The sequence below is a fragment of the Bos grunniens genome, chromosome 5, assembly GCF_055505025.1.
Source record: "Bos grunniens cultivar Pamir isolate PY7600 chromosome 5, Bosgru_T2T1.0, whole genome shotgun sequence".
In the NCBI taxonomy this organism is placed as follows: domain Eukaryota; kingdom Metazoa; phylum Chordata; class Mammalia; order Artiodactyla; family Bovidae; genus Bos; species Bos grunniens.
In genome coordinates, this window is record NC_141169.1 from 51204806 (window position 1) to 51221810 (window position 17005).

Here is a 17005-nt window from a genome sequence, read left to right on the forward strand (position 1 = left end):
TATCAAGCAATGTATTCACCATTTTGTTCTACTTACTACCTTCTGTCATTTTTCAGGCAACTTCATAATTTCATCTTCTCAAAATTTCTTATCTTTTAAGCAAAGAACTGTGCCAGGTACCTTTAAAAGTCTTCCAGGGAATTGAAATTGTTTCCATTAAGAGACTTTTATAAAGATGGAAATAAATAGAAACCTGAAGGTGCAGTGTCTGGTGAATACCAGAGATAAATCAGAGCTTCCCAGACAAGCTGTAACAGGTTTTGCCTGGTCATCAAGGAAACATGTGGTCTTGCATTATCCTGATGGAAGATTATACATTTTCTGTTGAGTAATTCTGGATATTTTTCATCAAGTGCTCTTTTCGGTTGGTCTAACTGGGAGCAGTACTTGTTCAAATGAATCATTTTGTTTTTTGGAAGAAGCTCATAATAGAGGACTCCCTTCCAATCCCTCGTAGCTCAGCTGGTAAAGAATCCACCTGCAATGCAGGGAATCCTGGCTCAATTCCTGGGTTGGGAAGATCTGCTGGAGAAGGGATACGCTACCCACTCCAGTATTCTTGGCCTTCCCTGGTGGCTCAGCTGGTAAAGAATCCACCTGCAATGTGGGAGACCTGGGTTCAATCCCTGGGTTGTAAAGATCTCCTGGAGAAGGGAACCCACTCCAACATTCTGGCCTGGAGAATTCCATGAACTGTATAGTCCATGGGGTCACAAAAGTCAGACACAACTGAGTAACTTTCACTTTCCTTCCAGTCTCACCTATACATAATATGACCTTCTTTGGATGAAGATCAGGCTTTGATGTTGTTGGTGGTGGTTCATTTCACTTGCCCCACAATCTCTTCCACTCCACATTATTCTACAGTAATCACTTTTCATCACCCATCACAATGTTGTTGTTGTTGTTTTTTTAAAAAAAAACAACTTTTCATTATATTTAGAGATTCACATGTGAAAATATGGTCAAAAGGTTTCTTTTGGTTAACTTCTGTGGAACCCAAACATCAAAATGATCAACATAACCAAGCTGGTGCAAAAGATTTTCAATTGCTTGATTTGGATATTTTGAGTATATCTGCTGTCTCCCGCATGGTATAACATTAATTTTTCTCAATTAATGTCATGATTTGATCACTATTAATTTCAACTGGTCAACTCTTGAGAGTTCCTTGGACTGAAAGGAGATCCAACTAGTCCATCCGAAAGGAAATCAGTCCTGAATGTTCATTGGAAGGACTGATGTTGAAGCTGAAACTCCAATACTTTGGCCACATGATGCAAAGATTTGACTCATTGGAAAAGACCCTGATGCTGGGAGGGATTGGGGGCAGGAGGAGAAGGGGACGACAGAGAATGAGATGGTTGGATGGCATCACCGACTCAATGGACATCAGTTCAGTTCAGTTCAGTCGCTCAGTCATGTCTAACTCTTTGAGACCCCATGAATCGCAGCATGCCAGGCAGTAAACTCCGGGAGTTGGTGATGGACAGGGAGGCCTGGCATGCTACAGTCCAGGGGGTCGCAAAGAGTCAGACACAAATGAGTGACTGAACTGAACTGAACTGACCCAACCGTGGAGCATCATCCAGAGAGAAATCTCCAGCATGAAACTTCACAAACCACTTTTGATACCTTTAATCAGTCACAGCACCTTCTCCATACAAATCCTTTTTTGTATTTCAGTTGCATTTTTACCTTTCTTGAAATAAAGCATTATACACCAAAAATGTTGCTTTTTTAAAAAAAAATGGCTACACAAAAATTCACCAATTTTGATAAGTTCTTTTTTAATGCAGGCTGACATGACAGCTATCACAATACAATCTAATGAAATCGTTTTGAATGAAGTTAAAGACAACTAAGCATTACTCATTGGAAAAGATTGATGCGGGGAGGGATTGGGGGCAGGAAGAGAAGGGGACGACAGAGGATGAGATGGCTGGATGGCATCACTGACTCAATGGACGTGAGTCTGAGTGAACTCCGGGAGTTGGTGATGGACAGGGAGGCCTGGCATGCTGCGATTCATGGGGTCGCAAAGAGTTGGACAGGACTGAGCGACTGAACTGAACTGAACTGAAGCATTACTAGAGCCATCTTATGGGAAAAAAAAGAATGAACTTCTTGGCCAATCCAATATATACAATGAAATATTACTTAGCCATAAAAAAGAAAGAAATATACCTATATATGTATAACCAAATCACTTTGCTGTACACCTGAAACTAACACAATGTTGTAAATCAACTATAATTCAATTTAACAAAGAAAGAAGACTATAGAGGATACCTGGGAGACCCAAAGAGTGGGCATGAAACAAATATTGGGGAACAAAAAAAGCATTCTGGAGGCCATAAGTACTAAACTGGATTTTGAAGGATAAGTTAGTATTAACAAAATTATGAAAGGTGAGAAGGATATTCAAATAGTTTTTATTAAAATTTAGTTCAGTTGCCATTATGAAAAAATATTCACTGATTTTATCCTAAATTCCTAGAATTCTCTATGTAATGTTCTTTCCCACTTAAATTTCATAGGAAATTGAAGCCCAGGAATCACCCCACTCTAGCTTTCCTCTGTAGCCCGGCCTTCCTTTGTTCTGACTGCCATCAGTGCTTAGGGATAGGGTAGGTTACTGTACTCTCAGGCTTGCCTATATACGCTCATAAACTTGCTTTCCAGTTGTTTCACATTATTAAACCCAAAGCCTCTTTTCTGCCATTGTTTTAGCTTGTCATTGATTTATTAAATGCTCCTTTGATCACCTGGAAAACAGCAAATATGAAGTTATAGAGGTTCTTACACAAATGAGAAGAAGAAAGAGGAGAAGATTTTATACAACTTTGAAAATTATAAACACCAGTCTGAATAGTGTTTCCCATAACAACCAGTTAACATGTAATATTTCAGAATTAAAAGTTATGTTTCTTAGGGCATAGCATTAAATTTTAGAAGTCCATGTATTCCAAATTAATTTTTTAATGAATAGCTTTGTAAGGACACTTTTGTAGTTGGTTAATAAAGCAGAGGACTTTATTCTTAGAATAATGTTGTTCAGAACAACCCTCATTTGCTTCAGTGGTCTCTTCTTCTAATCTTACCTGTCTGGGGTTTCCTTTACTAGATAATTCAGTTCAGTTCAGTTCATCGCTCAGTCGTGTTTGACTCTTTGTGACCCCATGAATCGCAGCACACCAGGCCTCCCTGTCCCTCACCAACTCCTGGCGTTTACCCAAACTTATGTCCATCAAGTTGGTGATGCCATCCAGCCATCTCATCCTCTGTCGTCCCCTTCTCCTCCTGCCCCCAATCCCTCCCAGCATCAGGGCCTTTTCCCATGAGTTAACTCTGCATGAGGTGGCCAAAGTATTGGCGTTTCAGCTTCAGCATCAGTCCTTCCAATGAACACCCAGGACTGATCTCCATTAGGATGGACTGGGTGGATCTCCTTGCAGTCCAAGAGACTCTCAAGAGTCTTCTCCAGCACCACAGTTCAAAAGCATCAATTCTTTGATGCTCAGCTTTCTTCACAGTCCAACTCTCACATCCATACATGACCACTGGAAAAACCATAGCCTTGACTAGACGGACCTTTGTTGGCAAAGTAATGTCTCTGCTTTTTAATATGCTATCTAGGTTGGTCATAACTTTCCTTCCAAGGAGTAAGCATCTTTTAATTTCATAGCTGCAATAGACAGTCTTATAGTTTTGAACCAAGAAATTCTCCATCTAAAGAAAGTTATGCTTAATAAAGATATAGAAAATAACATAAGTCAATTTAATTATAAAGCAAGGACTATGTTGGGGTTCATTTTTAATCCCTGTATCCAGGGCAGTACTATGTACACAATAGCTATGAACTGACTGAAGAAACTGATTTAAGACAAATATCCTACTCAATGAGTCCAATTTCCATTCCTTAGGTAAGTGGTTTATGTCAGGGCTGAACTCAGGAGAACAGCTCACAACCGTCATCTTCACAGCAAACAGGATAAAACTGTAGGTAGGATTTGAGCAGAGTCCCTTGATCTCAGGGAAGTTGGTCTCTTCCCCTAGTCAGGGGATAAAGCCAGGTAGCCTGTCTTGACCACTGAGATATAAGAGATGTATTTGCAGCTTTTTAGAAATGATAAGGGAGATGACAGAGCAGAAACTCTCTGCCCTGTGCTGTCTCCTGCTTCCCACCTTCAAATTCAGTTGTTTGGTAGCATCACGCTTGGAGCTGCCCTCAGTTCAGTCGCTCAGTCATGTCTGACTCTTTGCAACCCCATGGACTGCAGCACACCAGGCTTCCCTATTCATCAACAACTCCCAGAGCTTGCTCAAACTCATGCCCATTAAGTCGGTGATGCCATCCAACCATTTCATCTTCTGTCATCCCCATCTCCTCCTGCCTTCAATCTTTCCCGGCATCAGGGTCTTTTCAAATGAGTCAGCTCTTCACATCAGGTGGGCAAAGTATTGGAGTTTCAGCTTCAGCATCAGTCTTTCCAATGAATATTCAGGACTGATTTCCTTTAGGATTGACAGGTTTGATCTCCTTGCAGTCCAAGGGACTCTCAAGAGTCTTCTCCAACACCACCAGAAGGAGCTGCCCTAGCCACCTTTGAACCAGTGGTCCCCTGAGAACCTAGCACCTGGACACGGCTGAGCTCTCAAACCATCCTTGGAGCTGCCCACTGGGCATTACAGGAAGTGAGAAATATAGACCCCCCTCTCTTAGTTAAGCAACTACACAACAGGGGTCTTTCATTTACTGTGCACCTGTCATGTGTACCTGTGTCTAAAGCTGTTCTGACTGGTAAACACTATATCATTTGAGGTCAAATCTGGTTTTTCTGAGAAAATATTTTAGCATTGTTTTTAGAATTATCCTCAAATGTGAATGTGAATATAGTATCAAATATGGGATCTGGCCTAGATGAAATTGTGAAATAAATGGAGTTATGTTTTAGATCATCCTTTGCCCACTGGGCCACTACTCCATGCCCATACTGCCCCTCAGAAATCTTACTTATGGTTACCCCAACTACAATACAGTACTGGGGCCTCCATCCCAAAGAGCATATGGAGTACTAGTCAACAAATTGCCCCATAAACTTCCTGGTATTTGCCAGACTGGCACACCATAATAATGACAGCAATATTACTAACCTGTATGAAAATCTACCACATATCAAGCATCTTACATGCACTATCTCATTTGATTCTCTTGCCAACCATTTAAAGCAAGTAGAATTATTAGTCTATTTTGCTGACAAAGAAGTAAATAAAAAATAAACAATAAAAAAACTTTCCCCAAGTCTCATGGTTAGTCAGTGGTATAGCAGGGAAGGAAATGCAGGTCGGCTTTATACTAAGTTCATACTCTTCTCCAGACTTCCCTGGTGGCTCAGACAGTGAAGAATCTGCCTGCAATGCAGGAGACCTGGGTTCAGTCCCTGGGTTGGGAAAATCCCCTGGAGTAGGAAAGGGCAACCCACTCCAGTATTCTTGCCTGGAGAATTCCATGGACAGAGGAGACTGGCAGGCTATAGTCCATGGGGTTGCAAACAGTCAGACACAACTGAGCAACTTCACTTCATTTCATACATATTACTCTGTTGACTGAATCAGTGCAAAAAGATTTAGAGGTTTGCCATCCAGGAATTAAACACTTGCTTATGTGACTGTATTCTATGTAGCATTTGCCTTTTACACTAAGTTTTTGGGTTTTTTTTTCCAAGTCTTAGAAATAAATTTACAAAGTCTAGTTCAGGAAAAAACATCTTAAAACCCACACTCCATTTTATTCTTTGAGGGATGAAAGGGTGTTCAGATAAATTTCTTTTGAACACAAAACAATTTTTTAAATGATGGGGAGATTACATCATAAAAAAGTAAGATGAAGGGTATGATTACCCATGGGAATACGTGCCACACTATCGTGTATGGCTGATGGAGGTGGGTCTCACATTTGCAGTTTCTGGCCAAGAGAGGATGGGATCGATTATGAAATTCACAGTGTTTATAAGCTAAAATCAAACCAGCCATACCAGAGAGGAACAGCTTGTCTTGATTCCAAACTTGTTCTTGTCCAAGAATCAAAATAATAATCTTCCACTGTCTTCCAAAATAGAAATAGTGCATCTAAAAACTGGGGAAGAAAGATAATGCTTTTGAATATTCTAATATTTACTTCCTGGGTACTCTGTTTTAAGAAAATCACACCCATCCTCAAATATCTACTAGAAATTTAACTCTGTAAATAATTTCACTAGTTTTAAAATAATTCTTATATGGAATTTTTGGAGTTTTTGTTTTTGTTTTTTGCTTGTAGGGTAAAATTTGAGTTACTGATGCATTCATATTTGGGAGGTATTACTTTAGGCTAAGTCTAGATATTCTATGGGGCTTCCCTGGTGGCTCAGATGGTTAAGAATCTGCCTGCAATGCAGAAGACCAGGGTTCAATCCCTGGGTCAGGAAGACGTCCTGGAGAAGGGAATGGCTACCCACTCCAGTATTCTTGGCTGGGAAATCCCATGGACAGAGGAGCCTGGTGGGCTACAGTCCATGGGGTCACAAAGAGTCAGACAAGACTGAATGACTAACACATTCATTTTCATTATGGGGTACTGGCTTACAGAGGGAAAAAAAATCACTGGACTACATGTTAGAAGATATTTCTCTAGTTATAATAATAACTGTGATATTTCAGAGCTCAGTTTTGGATTCAAACACAGCTAAATTTGAATCACAGATCTGTCATTTACAAATAGCATAATATTTGGATGAGTTATCTCATCTTTCTGCATTCCCTTCTTCATTTGTGAAATAGGAATGATATTAACTGCCTCTGAGTGTTGTTTTGAGAACTAATTAAGAATTTAGTTAACAGCTGATATCAGTGTCATTACCATGTAAGAAGTTGTATGATGTTCAGCAAGTTACATTTCTGGGCTTTGGTTTCCTGATCTATAAAATGGAGAGATTGGATTAAATGACATCTAATTCTTTGCTCAAATTTTATATCCTATGAACCCAATGATATATTATTACTTGTTTCCTTTTCTGTGTCTTCATAGCACACCAACAGACATATTATTGTACTTGACAACATGTATTGTAATATGTTTGGTTTTCCCCATGTCTTTTTCAGTGCCAAGTTTGACATTTAAAGAGTGGTCAAGAAATGTTTATTTGAAAAAAAAAAAGTTTATTTGTGAATTAATGAACAAATGAATGACTAGATAGATGAATGGATAACTTAATATCACATAATCCATGATAATAAAGTACATATAATTAAAAGAGACAAGGGCTTTCCTGGTGGCCCAGTGGTTGAGAATCCTCCTACCAATGCAGGGGACGCTGGTTTGATTCCTGCTCTGGGAAGATCCCATATGCCATGGAGCGACTAAGCCCATGTGCCACCACTAAGGAAGCCCACATGCCCTAGAGCCCCACGCTCCACAGCAAGAGAAGCCCCTGCAATGAGAAGCCTGGACACTACAACGAAGACCCAACATGGCCAACAATAAATAATAAATAAATAAATAAATCCTTTTTTAAAAAGAGATTAAGAGATAGCCATTCATTTTACTATTACTCAGCTATAAAAAGGAAGACAATTGGGTCATTTGTAGAGACCTGGATGAACCTAGAGACTGACACACAGAGTGAAGTGAGACAGGTAGAGAAAAACTAGTATTTTATACTAATGCATAGATGTGGAATTTTAGAAAATGATTGGTACAGATGACCTTATTTGCAAAGCAGAAATAGAGACACAGACATAGAGAATAAATGTATGGATACCAAGGGGGAAATTGGGGTTGGGATGAATTGGGAAGTTGGAATTGACATACATACACTATTGATACTACGTATAAAATAGATAACTGATGAGAACCTACTATATAGCACAGGGAACTCTGCTCAACGCTCTGTGCAGATCTAAATGGGAAAGTAATCCAAAAAGGGGATATATGTATATGTATAGCTGATTCATTCTGCTGTACAGTAGAAACTAACACAGCATTGTAAAGCAACTATACTCTAATAAAAGTTCTTTTAAAATAAAGTTAATAACTGGAAAAAATAAATCAACTATACTCCAGAGTTCAGAGAAGGCAATGGCACCTCACTCCAGTACTCTTGCCTGGAAAATCCCATGGATGGAGGAGCCTGGTAGGCTGCAGTCCATGGGGTTGCTAAGAGTCAGACACGACTGAGCGACTTCACTTTCACTTTTCACTTTCATGCATTGGAGAAGGAAATGGCAATCCACTCCAGTGTTCTTGCCTGGAGAATCCCAGGGACGGGGGAACCAGGTGGGTTGCCGTCTCTGGGGTCGCACAGAGTCGGACACGACTGAAGCGACTTAGCAGCAGGAGCAGCAGCATACTCCGGAGTATACTTTTAAGAAATCTTACCAAAGTAGAAAACAATAATAATCTTTATTATTATCTAAATTCAGGTAAAGAAAAAAAAATTAGTTGTGGTGGGAGTTTTGTAATAATGCAAGAAAGAAGATGTGACTAAGGCTATGAACACAAATCAATGCTTTTTAAAGAAATCTACACATCACTGTCTTCACCTGTGAGATTCTCAGTTCATCACAGCCCAAAGTTACTGAGGAAAACTGTGGAATTTTCTCTACCAGGACAATTTCAAAACTGTACTTTGCCTTCAAGTAAATTCAAGAATAGGTATATGTATATGTGTAATTAATTCACTTTGCTGTACACCTGAAACTAACACAACATTGTAAATCAACTATACTCCAACTTAAAGAAAAAGTAAACTCAAGAAATAGGTTTGGGTTTTGTTTTCTTGGTTTTACATGTTTCTTTTTTTGCTATTCCCTTCCAACCCTACGATTTTGAAATCATTTTTAAAAAGTAAACCAGAGTGGTGGAATAGTGGAGGAGGCTCAAGAGGGAGGAGATATATATGCATAATTATGACTGATTCATGTTGATGTATGGCAGAGACCACCACAACATTATAAAGCAGTTATCCTCCAATTAAAAAAAGTAAACCTATGACTACAACGTATATAGTTATAAAGTGATGGTTTAAAAAATAAAAAAGCGAGTAAGACATTTTTTTGCTGCCTGTGGGACTAATATGCAACCACTTGATTAAATTTGTTTTCACCTGGACATTGTTAAAACGGTTTGACACCTCTGGATTTAACAAAATTTCAACTTTCCTCCAGGTCCTAATTCTCAAAAGAGACTAATACCATTATTTTAATGAGGCCTCAGATGGTGATGATGCCTTATCACTTGAGATAAATTTAAAGTATTTAGCCACAATTCTGGAAAATTTGTAGTAACTGTGGTACTCTTCAAGGAGAGTACCAGCAAGGATCTGCAAGGAGATCCAACCAGTCCATCCTAAAGGAAATTAGTCCTGAATATTCATTGCAAGGACTGATGTTGAAGCTGAAATTCTAATACTTTGGCCACCTGATGCGAAGAGATGACTCATTTGAAAAGACCCTGATGCTGGGAATGATTGAGGGCAGGGGGAGAAGGGGATGACGGAGGATGAGATGGTTGGATGACATCACCAACTCGATGGACATCAGTTTGAGTAAACTCCGGGAGTTGGTGATGGACAGGGAGGCGTAGTGTGCTGCAGTCCATGGGTTCGCAAAGAGTCAGACACGACTGAGTGACTGAACTGAATTAACTGATGGAACTCTTAATTTGAATACCTAATTTAAATATTTTTTCTGTCTTTCTACCTTGGCTAAGCCAATAGACTGTATTTTGGAATACAGCCTACTCTATTGGAATAGAGAGTTATCAGAGTTACCAGGTTCCAGCAAGAAACTAGAGGAAATTTCAAACATACAGAAGTCAGTTTCCTTTTTAAGATACTGACTACTGTGTGCTGCTCTACTTTTAGAACATTACTGGAGAATTTGAGTTTAAAAGGTATTCGTAATGAGCTATAATCATGGCAATGAACAACAGATGTTTTCTTAAGCTCTGCAGTTGATACAATTGTAGAAAAGTTGATACTGTTGGCAACTTTTTAAAAGCAAACCTCGAAGGATACAATTCTTTTCATAAAGCCAAGAAAATGTACCTCTGTGTGTGTGTAAGGGAGAGAGAAAGACAGACAGGCAAGACTACAGACTGACTCTCAAAAAACAGGAAGAAATGGAAGATGTGACAGAAGTAACTAGTTTAGAGCTGTTTTTAAGAAAGTCTTTAAAATCTACCAGTAAATCCTACTACCCACTAGAAACCTCTCTCCTAGGGCTTCTCCAGTAATGAGCACCTTTTTCTGTTTAGCTGAGAACTTGTTGACCTATTCAGTTATTCTTCTGATGCCCTATTGGGGTAGCTGAGGAGTTATTTCCAAGTCTATGCTGTGATGCATGAAAAGGGATTAAAAGAGTGCATTCATCACACCTTTAATTCTTTAGTTTGCTTCCAAATTATTCCCAGAAATATTTTAAAAGCAAGAAAATACTCCCTTAAAAATCAAAGGAATGAAGTCTTAATAATAAACAAGAATGTACAGTCCCTATTTTTTATAGTTCTTATTTCTATACACACCACACACACACAAACACACACACACACACAACCAAAAACTGGAAAAATAGACAAAACTGTTTCCCAAATTTTTTCCACGAAAAACCAATTCCTTATGATGCTCAACAGTGGTATATTTATATATGCATATGTGTGTGTTTAAATCATTTCAAGGTTGTAAAATGCTCACACTATACAAAAAAGTTAAACAGATTTCTTTACTATAGACTATCTCAATATGTAATATGGTGATTGAGTTAATAAAATATGCAGTTGTAATAGGATAAATCAACAAGTCAAGAATTTTCTAGAACAGATCTATTCTATCAATATGAAAGGGAGAGCATGCTCTCATTTATTCTGGGATTTCTCCTTCCTCCCTGGAGCTGGATATAGTTTTGGAATCTCAGGCAGTGTTAATGCATGTATTGGGATAGAGGCAAGGATGAGGATGGTAAATGACATAAATCTAGCCCCACTTGTCACAGGCCATCAATTTCCACCAGCTGATTCCGAATTATAAATCAGTCTCTTCTTTTACTCCTTGGAGAATTCTTCCAAGGCCAAGCTGAGATCCAGGAACATTTCATAAGATTGCTGAAGGTCCCTTTGGCTTAGATTTGCCAAGAATGATTTCTCAGGTCTTACTACTCCCTTTCTTCTTCTGCTGGGTTTAGATAAATCTCTTTCTTAACTGGGCTGGAGGGGAAGAGGTGGGGATAAGAAGAGTTAACACCTACTCTCAGTGGCATCCTGAAATCAAACAAGCTCATGAGCGCCAACTGTTAAATATTCAGAAATTTTGCAAGCACTTAGATTTGATCTCTGTACTTGACATCAGCTGTAGTGTAAGTATTTATATCATGGGAATCAATAAATGCCACAAGTTAAGGCTTCCTCTCCTCTTCCTCCATAGAAGGCCAGATGTTAAACATCTGTCTGCACTCCACTGCCTTCTCTCCTTTCTCAAGCACCCTTTCAGCTTCTGGTTAAGATTTAAAAGGTTTGTAGACTATTTCTATCCTATGTCATGCCCCACCTCCAAGCCAAATGAAGTACAGCTGGCTATTGTTTAAGTTGGTGAAAGAAATAGGCAACAGGAGAAAGATAGGTAGAATAATAAACATAAGTTAATACTTCCATCTACATAGTAATTTCCAAATTTATGTGATCAAGGAACCTAATTTTCTAAGAGAACACCGATATACTTTAGTAACTTGGGGTGGGAGGAAGCCTAAATTCTGTTAAAAAAAAATCTTTAAAACTGTGCATGCTCACAGATAGCTCAAAATTATAAAGATAATTTAACAAATCTCTCCAACTGTTTTAAAAACATTCTGCAAATCCATACTCAACTCTTTAAACTCAATTTTTGGTTGGAATGAAAATAACAGAAACCAACAAAGACAACATTACTCTTGTTTCTTTTTCTAACTCCTCAACTCAACGATGTATTAACATTCATTCAACAAACAAACACTAAGGGTTACTATATTCTAGGCATTGTTCCAAACAATGAGAATACAACAGTAAACAAAACTGATAAAATTCCGAAAGAGATGTTCTTTCTATGAGACTAAAAACAGTTTTCAATTACTATTCTCTTCTCTTACCTGTTATCTCCTTAAATAGTATATACGAGCTTTCTAGTCAGCCTTACCCTAACCCTAACCCTAACCCTTACACAGTGCTCATTTCATCAGTGAAAAACTATATATCCAACACTAATAAACCTGTGAGTGTCAAAAGGTACAAATGAATCTTAAATACACAATGACATGTGAAAGAAGCCAGTTGGGAAAGAGAATGCTGCATGGTTCCAATTATGGCATTCTAATATGATAGCAACGGTGAAAAGATCTGTGCTTGACAAAAATTTAGGTGTAGGGAGAAGAACTGAACAGGTGAAGCACAGGGGATGTTTTAGGGTAGCGAAACTATTCTGCATGGATTGCAGTAATGGATAGGTGGCCCTATATGTTTGTCAAAAAATCCATAGAATTTTATAGCACAAAAATCAAGCCTTAGTATGTAATTAAAAAAAAATCATTTAGAGGGTTGGAGGATCCCAGGATGAAATGCGGAATTTGATACAGAAATCTAATCCCATTACAAATGTATAAAACAACTTTACTAAAGGGTATGGGAGAAAAAGATGCTGATATAAGTAGTTTTGTAGATGAATGCAGTCCATAATACTAAAGGCAAAAGGAACTACACAGAAGAATATGTATTCATTGTTAAAGTTGTTTTCCATGGGAGTATTTATCTTAGTATTTCACACTTCATATTTAGTGCAGCTGCTTCAGAAACAATGAAATTATTTACAAATATATAACATGCAATACTGTTGAAAACATTTAAAATGCAGAGCTCCTATAATTTTATTATATTTTATTAACAAAGATTGCTTTTAAAATACTTTGTTACTATAATACCATATATTTAAAATTTTTATAGAGTAATATAAAAATATTATGTTGTAAAAATTCTCTATTGAAGTTATTTATTAAGTCTGGGGACTGGCTGATGCTTTTTGACCTTATTCTAAAGGACTATTGCACAAATTTTCAACAGTCTCTTTTATTACCATATTTTTTTTCCAGGCCAATCTCTATGCACTGTCACCTTTTGAAGAATTTGATATCTTCAGATTGTTACAAACACGAGAGACACAAATGTCAAAATCTTGACATTGCCCTTGATTTCAAGGCCCCAACACCTTCTAAACCAACCCTGGTAATTTATGTCCACTCCTGGCACCCCAATCCACCTCATAAATCCTCCGTGACTCTGTCTGGGTGTAAGGAAGTCTGAAAAAGGAGAATGGAGAAGAGAGAGAAAAAAGCTGGAGAGTCCTGTGAAGTATTAAGGACTATTGGTGATGGACAGGGAGGCCTGGCATGCTGCGATTCATGGGGTCGCAAAGAGTCAGACATGACTGAGTGACTGAACTGAACTGAACTGAGAGGTCAACTTCCCTGGTGGCTCAGCAGTAAAAGAATCTGCCCGGAACATAGGAGACCTGGGTTCGATCTCTGGGTCAGGAAGATCCCCTGGAGGAGGGCATGACAATCCACTCCAGTACTCCTGCCTAGAGAATCCTGTGGACAGAGGAGCCTGGCAGATTGCAGTCCATAGGGTCACAAAGAGTTGGACACGACTGAAGCAACTAGAGGTCAACATAATAAAATGAACTTAACACTAGTTCTTATGATTATTTTTTTGCCTCCTACCATTAGCAGCTGGGTCCAGGCAGAGTTGGGGGGGAAGATCAAATTTAACCAGGGTTTGGATTTTGCCAAAGTTTCTAACCTTGCAATACTGGGTCAAGGGAACTGAGTCTGCGCACAACTGTTTAGTGTGAGTGTGATAACTGTAATCACTGTTTACAAGTTATGACATCATTGTCCTTGTATTTGTCATTGCCCCAAAGCAACATCCATTTCAGATGATTTGTGTCTATGCCCCCAAACTGAAGTCATCCTGCCACTTGCAAATTAAATGTCTCTTTTTGTGGGAAGTGAGGAGGCTAGTGGTGTTTGTGTTAGCAATGAACACTGAATTTTTTCGTAACTTTATGTATGTAACCTACACAAATAAACTTTCACCAATAAATCTCACATTTTCACATAAAAAATAAGGGTGTTACTGTGAAGGACTTTTAGGTAAGGGTTGGGCCCTTTAGTCAAGGTGTCATAACTGTTCTCTAGCAAACTTCTTGGTAGAGAGTGGCAAGCAGTCAGCACTCAAAGTCAGTGGAAATATCAATCTCATCCTTTATTTCACAAAACACAGATTTGTTTTAACTGCAAAGAAAATAAACAACTCAAATAAACAGGCTTAAACAATGCCACCTTTTATGTTTGAAGACATTGCTACTCTAGATAATTTAGATAGAGGTCACCCCAATGGTTAAATCATCGTCAATTTTCTCTTTAAAGCTCCAATTGCTCCTCATTAGGAACTTCCACTAATAAGCTCTCTTAGCCAGACATCTATTGACTCTAGCTCCTCAAAAGTGGCCCTCACTAGCCCACTGGCAAAATAAACACCAAATGCAAAACACTTTTAATCTATGAAATGGGGAGGGCCATTTCTCAAACATTTTATTACTCAAAAGTAATTTCAGTTTTCAGAGTTAAATCTACTAATGCATGAAAGAGCAGGAAAAGATTTTAAAAACTGAAAGAACATATGATCTGATTTTTATCAATTGAAAGATGAATTGAGAGAAGGAGGCAAATGGGGACAGGATAAAAGAATCCTATGTCAGAAAATTTTGACAGAGAGGTGACACATTTGCCAAAATCATGAATTTATCCTAGGGGGAAAAGAGAAATAATTTTGGAATAAAGTATTCAGGTGGTACCTAAAAGTGGTTATTAGATCAATCATTTAAAATTGAACTTACTAGTCAAGTCAGTCAAACACATAGTCCAAGACTTTTACTTTTTTTTCCATTTGACCATGAGTAGTTTGTTTTGATATGTGACATGAAGGTAAAATTCCTAGGTGAGGGGAAAAGAAGAAAAATTATAGCCAGCATCTAAATATAGTTCGCCAGATGAATGGCTCTTTTGTTTGGGAGATTCATGGACCTTTTTAATTATGCAAAGGATGCCCCAAAATCTATACAGGGAGCAGTGAGGCAAGAAAAAAAAAAAAGGACAAATGTCTCTGCATGTTAAAGTGTAATGACAACTGTAATTTACTTTAAAATACTTCAGCACAGATAGAGCGACATTACGTGTCAGTAAGACTAAAGCACAACCCGGCACTTTCAGATGTTCTAAATGGGATTTCACTCTGAATGATGGAAGGAAGCAGGGGACGCCCCACCCTCCAGAGAGAACTACTGTGAGCACTCTGGTGACCCTCTTCTCTGATCAGCAACTGACACGTTGTTAATGAAATTTGTAATTATCAGCATAAATGAAGCTAGAAACAGACTCTCACCAGTGAAAATAGTGCTACTCAAGATTTGTAAACTGGCCAAACTGCTTTAGCACAGGGATTGGCACACTATGACCCACAGGCCAAATTCTGGCTCCCTTAGTTTCAGCATGACTGGTTCACTAAGAGTAATCTTTATAGCTTTTAATGAATGGGAAAAAAATTTTAAAGACTATTTTGTGACATGTGAAAATTAGATAAAGTTGAGTTTTGGCATCCATAAACAAAATCTTATTATAACACAGCTACAATCATTTGTTTCTCTATTTTCTGGGGCAGGAATCAGCAAACATTTTCTGTAGAGGGTAAGAGAATATAAATACTTTGGGCTTTGTGGGGAAAAGCATCTCTGTCACAGCCACTCAACTCTGCCAGGTAGGATAATGCCAGGTATAGAAAATATACAAATGAATTTTGAACTGTGGTGTTGGAGAAGACTCTTGAGAGTCCCTTGGACTGCAAGGAGATCCAACCAGTCCATTCTGAAGGAGATCAGCCCTGGGATTTCTTTGGAAGGAATGATGCTAAAGCTGAAACTCCAGTACTTTGGCCACCTCATGCGAAGAGTTGACTCATTGGAAAAGACTCTGATGCTGGGAGGGATTGGGGGCAGGAGGAGAAGGGGACGACAGAGGATGAGATGGCTGGATGGCATCACTGACTCGATGGACGTGAGTCTCAGTGAATTCCAGGAGTTGGTGGTGGACAGGGAGGCCTGGCGTGCTTCGATTCATGGGGTCACAGAGTTGGACATGACTGAGCGACTGATCTGATCTGATATAACTTACTGGGGCTTACCAGGTGGCTCACTGGTAAAGCATCTGCCTGCCAGTGCAGGAGCCACAGGAGATGTGGGTTTGATCCCTGGGTCAGCAAGATCCCCTGGAGTAGGAAATGGCAACCCAATCCAGTATTCTTGCCTGGAGAATCCCATGGACAGAGGAGCCTGGCGGGCTATAGTCCATGAGGTTACAAAGAATCGGACATGACTGAGTATGCATGTATGAATAAAACTTATTCTGTAAAGGTGGGCAGGATTTGTCCTGTGGGCCACAGGTGGCCAATTCATGATCTTCAACTCCTTTTGCAGTACTATGTGACAGAGTTCAGTAGTTGCAACAGAAACCAAATGGCCTACAAAGCCTAAAACATTTTCTATTTGGACCTTTACAGAATAAAGTTTGTCAACCCCTAACTCTAGAATATAATAAGCTCCATGAAATCTGAGATCTTGGCCTTCCTGTCTACAACTATATTCCCAGAATTTAGAACAGTGCCTGGCACTTGGTAGGCATTTGAGATATTACTGTTAAGTGAATGAATAAATAAATGAATGAACAAATACAAATATAAATATGCTGTGTCTGAAAACTTGCTCACCCACCATGCAATTTATTCCATTTTGGAGCATACTGGTGTTTTGTATTGTTGAAATCTCTCTCCCTGTAACTTCTACCCAAGGTTCCAATTATGTACTCCTTTTCTATTCATAAAATCCTAATCTGG

General features: G+C 38.8%; 1 long non-coding RNA gene across 2 annotated transcripts in view; it reads right to left on the reverse strand.

Moving 5' to 3' along the window:
• Window positions 1-2421: 2421 nt before the first annotated feature.
• LOC147371933 (uncharacterized) overlaps window positions 2422-17005 on the reverse strand; it is a 200065-nt gene continuing 185481 nt past the window's right edge. The window contains exons 4-5 of one of the 2 annotated variants that reach the window (XR_015163856.1): window positions 6039-6139; window positions 2422-2768 (exon numbers count right to left, since the gene is read on the reverse strand). This is a non-coding gene — a long non-coding RNA (uncharacterized LOC147371933). Of the gene's footprint in view, window positions 2769-5769; window positions 6140-17005 lie in introns of those variants that run through there. The other variant, XR_015163855.1, reaches the window with a different exon arrangement.